This window comes from Boleophthalmus pectinirostris, unplaced genomic scaffold (assembly GCF_026225935.1).
Source record: "Boleophthalmus pectinirostris isolate CB_2022bp ecotype Guang Dong unplaced genomic scaffold, ASM2622593v1 HiC_scaffold_13, whole genome shotgun sequence".
Taxonomy (NCBI): Eukaryota; Metazoa; Chordata; class Actinopteri; order Gobiiformes; family Gobiidae; genus Boleophthalmus; species Boleophthalmus pectinirostris.
The window spans coordinates 2,516,364-2,523,863 of NW_026571036.1; positions in this window are offsets into that span (position 1 = coordinate 2,516,364).

Below are 7,500 nucleotides of genomic sequence, written 5' to 3' on the forward strand. Positions count from 1 at the left end.
CAGAACTAAACCAGGACTAAACCAGGACTAAAACCAGGACTAAACCAGGACTAAACCAGGACTAAAACCAGGACCTAAACCAGGTCTAAAGCAGGACTAAAGCAGGACTAAACCAGGGACTAAACCAGGTCTTAACCAGACTAAACCAGGACTAAAACCAGGACTAAAACCAGGTCTAAACCAGGACTAAACCAAGGACTAAAGCAGCTAAACCAGAACTAAAACCAGGACAAAACCAGGACAAAACCAGGACTAAACCAGGACTGGACCAGGACTGAACCAGGACTGAAACAGGACTAAAACAGGACTAGATCTTGACGGCAGTAATAGTAGTATATGCAGTAGTAGTAGTAGTAGTAGTAGTATTTGTAGTACCTTGTTCTTGTCCATCATCTTGTATGGCCTTGGCTGTAGTAGTAGTATTTGTAGTATTTGTAGTAGTAGTACCTTGAGCTTGTCCATCAGGTCTTATATTGCTTTGGCTATAGTAGTAGTATTTGTAGTAGTAGTAGCAGTAGTAATAATAGTAGTAGTACCATTTGTACCTTGATCTTGTCCATCAGATCCTGTATTGCTTTGGTTGTAGTAGTATTTGTAGCAGTATTTGTAGTATTTGTAGTAGTATTTGTACCTTGATCTTGTCCATCAGATGCTGTATGGCCCTGGCTGTAGTAGTAGTAGTAGTAGTATTATTTGCAGTAGTAGTAGTAGTAGTAGTATTTGTAGTAGTATTTGTACCTTGATCTTGTCCATCAGGTCTTGTATGGCCCTGGCAGTAGTAGTAGTAGTATTTGTAGTAGTATTTGCAGTATTAGTACCTTGATCTTGTCCATCAGGTCTTGTATGGCCCTGGCAGTAGTAGTAGTAGTATTTGTAGTAGTATTTGCAGTATTTGTACATTGATCTTGTCCATCAGGTCTTGTATGGCCCTGGCAGTGTAGTAGTAGTAGTATTTGTAGTAGTATTTGCAGTATTTGTACCTTGATCTTGTCCATCAGGTCTTGTATGGCCCTGCATGTGTAGTAGTAAGTAGTAGTATTTTGTAGTATTTGTGTAATTATACTTGATCTTGTCATCAGGTCTTGTATGGCCCTGGCTGTATAGTAGTGTATGTAGTTTTAGTAGTATTTGCAGTAATTTAGTACCTTGATCTTGTCCATCAGGTCTTGTATGGCCTTGGCAGTCAGTTAGTCTTGTATTGGAGTAGTAGTACCCTTGATCTGTCCATCAGTTTGTATGGCCTTGTAGTAGTAGTATTTGTAGTAGTATTTGTATTTGTACCTTCAGATGGCCCTGGCTGTAGTAGTAGTAGTAGTATTTGTAGTAGTATTTGCAGTATTAGTACCTTGATCTTGTCCATCAGGTCTTGGATGTTCTTCTCCAGTTCTTGGACTTGTCGTCTCATTTCGTCTTTTCCTTCTTTGAGTCCAGAAACGACCTGAGTGAATCTGCCCATACGAGTCTGGAGCCCGCGGACACACACCAGCCCGTCAATACTGTAACACACACACACACACACACACACACACCAGCCGCACATACTGTAACACACACACACACACACACACCAGCCCGTCAATACTGTAACACACACACACACACCAGCCCGTCAATACTGTAACACACACACACACACACACACACCCCAGCCCGTCAATACTGTAACACACACACACACACACACACACACCAGCCCGTCAATACTGTAACACACACACACACACACACAGCCCGTCAATACTGTAACACACACACACACACACCAGCCCGTCAATACTGTAACACACACACACACACACACACACCACACACAGCCCGTCAATACTGTAACACACACACACACACACACACACACCAGCCCGTCAATACTGTAACACACACACACACACACACCCAGCCCGTCAATACTGTAACACACACACACACACACACACACACACAACACACACCAGCCCATCAATACTGTAACACACACAAACACACACACACACACACACACACACAACACACACAGCCCGTACTGTAACAACACATACTCAATACTGTAACACACACACACACACACACACACACACACAGCCCGTCAATACTGTAACACACACACACACACACACACACACCCACAACCACACCACACACACACACTGTAACACACACACACACACACCACACACACACACAGCCCGTCAACAATCACTGTAACACACACACACACACACACCCAGCCCGTCAATACTGTAACACACACACACACACACACCAGCCCGTCAATACTGTAACACACACACACACACACAAATATTACACACACACACACACACACACACACACAGTTCGCTCCAGACGCTCGTACAGAGCGACACGTTCTGTGTGCAGATTTCAGAAAACAGAATCCATCCTGTTTTTTGTGTTTCTGGGACAGTTGTGTGTCGTGTGAAAGAGTCCAGGTCCAGGTCCAGGTCCAGGTCTTAAACTGGACTTAAACTGGATTTAAAGTGGACATACACTGGACTTAAACTGGACTTAAACTCGACATAAACTGGATTTAACTGGATTTAACTGGACTTAAACTGGATATAAACTGGACTTAAACTCGACATAAACTGGATTTAACTGGATTTAACTGGACTTAAACTGGATATAAACTGGATTTAACTGGATTTAACTGGACATAAACTGGACTAAACTGGACTTAAACTCGACATAAACTGGATTTAACTGGACTTTAACTGGATATAAAACTGGACATAAACTGGATATAAACTGGACAAGAATTGGAATGAACTGGACTTGAACTGGACTTGAACTGGACTTAGTGACTGTTTTATTTTTCACTAATGTTGAGGACATCATCTGGATCCAGAGCTCTTAAAGAAACTAAAGTCAGTATTTTTCACTGTCAGTTAATGCTTTGACGTTCACGTTTGAAACCCTCGTCGTGTTTGTCGTGGTTTCGTCTTTACAAACGACAAACACAAATCTGATCAACTGTTTCACCGAGGACCTGATACCAGCGACTAAACGCTCAGGAAACTCTGCCTCTCTGCGTCTTCCTCATTTAGAAACAGAGACCCCGCCTCTGGACCTGCTGGACCTTCTGGACCTGCTGGACCTGCTGGACCTGCTGGTGTGGTCAGAGGGGTGTTGACGTGCGTCGGTGGTTTCACGAGGTCGTGCTCGTAAAAACACTGACAGGTGCAGCGGAGCCACGTCCTGACAGGAGAATCTTTCATTTGTCACAACAGGAACAAACGAGTTCAACGTCTGCGCTGGATTTACACACAGACAACAAATATATGTGCAAGAAATATTGTGGTCGGAGGCAAGAAACACGGTAGCGTCAAACACAGTGCGTAACCTCGCGTATTTCTCCCCGATGATGGTAAATTCCTGCTGCATTATCGGACGCACAAATAGAAGCACGGAAGAAGGAAAATGTCTTTGTCGTATTCTGAGTGAAAAGAACCGCTAACGGTGAATTAAACGTCTTTCAAACATCCGCAGAGCAAACGTAGAAGATCCTAACAAACCGTGGACTCCAACAAGTTCGGACCGCGTATGTTGGGCCCATTTCTTGACAGTTTGTGCATTTCTGTTAAATAAATTATTCTAATGTGTAATTTCAGTAAATTTTAAGGTGAAATGTGTCGTCTTTTTGACAGGAGAGCATCATCCGGACGACACACCACAACTGAATTTGGGACACAAATACCAGAAAAACAAGGTCACGACGTGGCAACAGTTTCTGATAAATCCCAGGATGAAATTACCACCTGCACTTCTTCACATCCGATCTGAACTTCGAATCCACAATTTCTCACCAAAACTCAGAGCCACAAACCGGCTTGAACGAACCAACTGAAAAGAGAGTTCAGACCGATGGAAACGGAAAACGAGAAAGACACTTTTCCTTCTTCCGTGCTTCTATTTGTGCGTCCGATAATGCAGCAGGAATTTACCATCGTCGGGAATAAATACGCGAGGTTACGCACTGTGTTTGACGCTACCGTGTTTCTTGCCTCCGACCAAAATATTTCCCAGCAGCAACGCGGGCTTTTAATAACAATGACGTCAGCTGAAACTCGCCTATAAACTATAGTTGTGTGTCTGTATATTCAGTAACACTTTATAATAACTACACCTTATTTAGCCTTAATAAAGCATGAACAAAGGCTTAATTAATAATGAACAAAGGCTTAATTAATAATGATTCACACTTAGTAACTACTTAATTACTACCTTAATAAGCACTTGCACTTCATTTGCCTGTGCTGTAAATAGTTACTCATAATTATTTCCTACTTAATTACTCATGAACTAACCATTTGAGCATTTATTAATCATTAATAAACTATGAGAGAATGATTTACTAATAATGTAATACAATGATCATTCAGACGTCTGTTATCTGTTAAGTCTTTTTGAGAGCTTTTCTAAACTGAAGACTAATTATGCTTTAAGATTTAATAAGCGTGAATCATTATTAATTAAGTCTTTGTTCATGCTTTATTAAGGATAAGTAAGGTGTAGTTAATATAAAGTGTTAGTGTATATTCATCTATATCCTCAGTGTTTGTCGTGACGCTGTGACATGATCACAAATGTTTCTATAAGATAAAAAACACATTTTAAGTCTAAATAATAAAAACAGGATGAGTGTTTATGGAAGAGAAAACTGCTCTAGAAAAAGTTAAATTTGTAGATTAATCGATAAGAAAATTATCTTTAGTTGCAGCTCTACAATAAATAAACACACACAAACACACACACACACACAAACACACACACACACAAACACAAAACACACACACACACACACACACACAAACAAACACACACACACCAGACCAGCAATACTGAAATATAAGAGACAAAAGACATGTTCTCCTCTGCTCTTTTAACCCTCTCTCCTTCTCTTCTTTCTCTCTTCTCTCTCTCTTCTCTTCTCTTCTCTCTCTCTTCTCTTCCTCCGTCTCTCATGATAAATTTTTACTCTGCTGTTGGACGTAACCTTCATGTTCGGCTGATTTTATTCTTGATGTCGTTTTTAACCTTCAGAGCTTCTCTCACACGTTTGTCCTCCTCTCCTCCCTCCCTCCCTCTCTCTCTCTAGTGTCCTCTCCTGTCCTCCCTCCCTCTCTCTCTCTCTCTCTAGTGTCCTCTCCTGTCCTCTCTCCTCCTCTCTCTCTCTCCTCTCCTGTCCTCCCTCCCTCTCTCTCTCTCTCTCTAGTGTCCTCTCCTGTCCTCCCTCCCTCTCTCTCTCTCCCTCCTAGTGTCCTCTCTGTCCTCCCTCCCTCTCTCTCTCCCTCTCTCAGTGTCCTCTCCTGTCCTCCTCCCTCTCTCTCTCTCTCTCTCTCTCAGTGTCCTCTCCTGTCCTCCCTCCCTCTCTCTCTCCCTCTCTAGTGTCCTCTCCTGTCCTCCCTCTCTCCTTCTCTCCTGTCCTCTCTCTCTCCTGTAATCCCTCTCTCCTGTCCTCCCTCTTGTCCTCTCTCCTGTCCTCTCTCTCTCCTGTCCTCTCTCTCTCCTCCCTCTCTCCTGTCCTTCCTCTCTCCTGTCCTCCCTCTCTCCTGTCCTCCCTCTCTCCTGTCCTCTCTCTCTCTAGTGTCCTCTCCTGTCCTCTCTCCTGTCCTCTCTCTCTCCTCCCTCTCTCCTGTCCTCTCCTCTCTCCTGTCCTCCCTCTCTCCTGTCCTCCCTCCTCTCCCTGTCTCCTCTCTCCTGTCCTCTCCTCTCCTGTCCTCCTCTCTCCTGTCCTCCTCTCTCCTGTCCTCTCTCTCCTCCTCCCTCTCCTGTTCTCCCTCCTCCTCCTCCTCTCTCCTGTCCTCTCTCCTGTCCTCCCTCTCTCCTGTCCTTCCTCCTTCTCCTCTCCTCTCTCCTCTCTGTCTCTCTCCTGTCCCTGTCCTCCTCCCTCTCCTGTCCTCTCTCCTGTGTTCTCCCTCTCTCCTGTCCTCCCTCTCTCCTGTCCTCCTCTCTCCTCTCTCTCTCTCCTCTCCTGTCCCTCTCCTCTCTCCTGTCCTCTCTCTCTCCTCTCCTCTCTCCTGTCCTTCCTCTCTCCTCTCTCTCTCCTGTCCTTCCTCTCTCCTCTCTCTCTCCTGTCCTCCCTCTCTCCTCTCCTCTCTCTCTCCTGTCCTCCTCCTCTCTCCTCTCTCTCTCTCTCTCTGTCCTGTCCTCCTCCTCTCTCCTCTCCTCTCCTCTCCTCCTCTCCTCTCTCTCTCCTTCCTCTCTCCTGTCCTCCCTCTCTCCTCTCCTCTCTCCTGTCCTCTCTCTCTCCTGTCCTCTCTCTCTCTCCTCCTCTCCTCTCTCCTGTCTCTCCTCTCTCTCCTCTCTCTCTCTCTCTCTCTCCTCCTCTCTCCTGTCCTCCCTCTCTCCTCTCTCTCTCCTGTCCTCTCTCCTCTCCTCTCCTCTCTCCTGTCCTCCCTCTTGTCCTCTCCTCTCCTCTCCTCTCTCTCCTGTCCTCCTCTCTTGTCCTCTCCTCTCTCTCTCTCTCCTGTCCTCCCTCTCTCCTCTCCTCTCTCTCTCTCCTGTCCTCCCTCTCTCTCCTCTCCTCTCTCCTTCCTCTCTTTCTCCTCTGCTCTCCCCTCCTCCTTTCATCCCCTGTTCTTTCTCTCTCTCTTTCTCTTTCTCTTGGTGTTGGTCTGGTCCTTGTTCAGTCCAGGTCTAGTCCAGGTCTAGATCTGCTCTCTGGTCCGGTCTGGTACCGGTCTGGTCCCGGTCTAGTCCCGGTCCGTCTGGTCCCGGTCTGGTCCCTTAGTCCCGGTCTGGTCCGGTCTGGTCCCGGTCTAGTCCCGGTCTGGTCCGGTCTGGTCCCGGTCTAGTCCCGGTCTGGTCCCGGTCTGGTCCCGGTCTAGTCCCGGTCTGGTCCCGGTCTAGTCCCGGTCTGGTCCCGGTCCCGGTCTGGTCCCGGTCCCGGTCTGGTCCGGTCTAGTCCCGGTTGGTCCCGGTCTAGTCCCGTCTAGTCCGGTCTGGTCCCGGTCTAGTCCCGGTCTGGTCCCCGGTCTGGTCCCGGTCTGGTCCCGGTCTGTCGGTCCGGTCTGGTCCCGGTCTGGTCCCGGTCTAGTCCCGGTCTGGTCCCCGTCTAGTCCCGGTCTGTCCCGGTCTAGTCCCGGTCTGGTCCCGTCTAGTCCGGTCTGGTCTAGTCCCGGTCTGGTCCCGTCTGGTCCCGGTCTAGTCCCGGTCTGGTCCCGGTCTGGTCCCGGTCTGGTCCCGGTCTGGTCCCGGTCTGGTCCCGGTCTGGTCCCGGTCTGGTCCTGGTCTCTGGACTCACCGTGGTTTGTGTTTTCTTTTGCAGAGCCACATCCGGACGGTTTTCTGGATCATGATGCAGGCTCCAGCGCGATACAGGATTTTATTCTTCACTGGAACAGAAAAAACAAACAAAACATCAGAAGTGTCAGATGCCCTCCCATGATCCTGCCCCCCCCCCCCGTGTGTCAGATGCCCTCCCATGATCCTGCCCCCCCCCCGTGTGTCAGATGCCCTCCCATGATCCTTGTTGAATTGTTT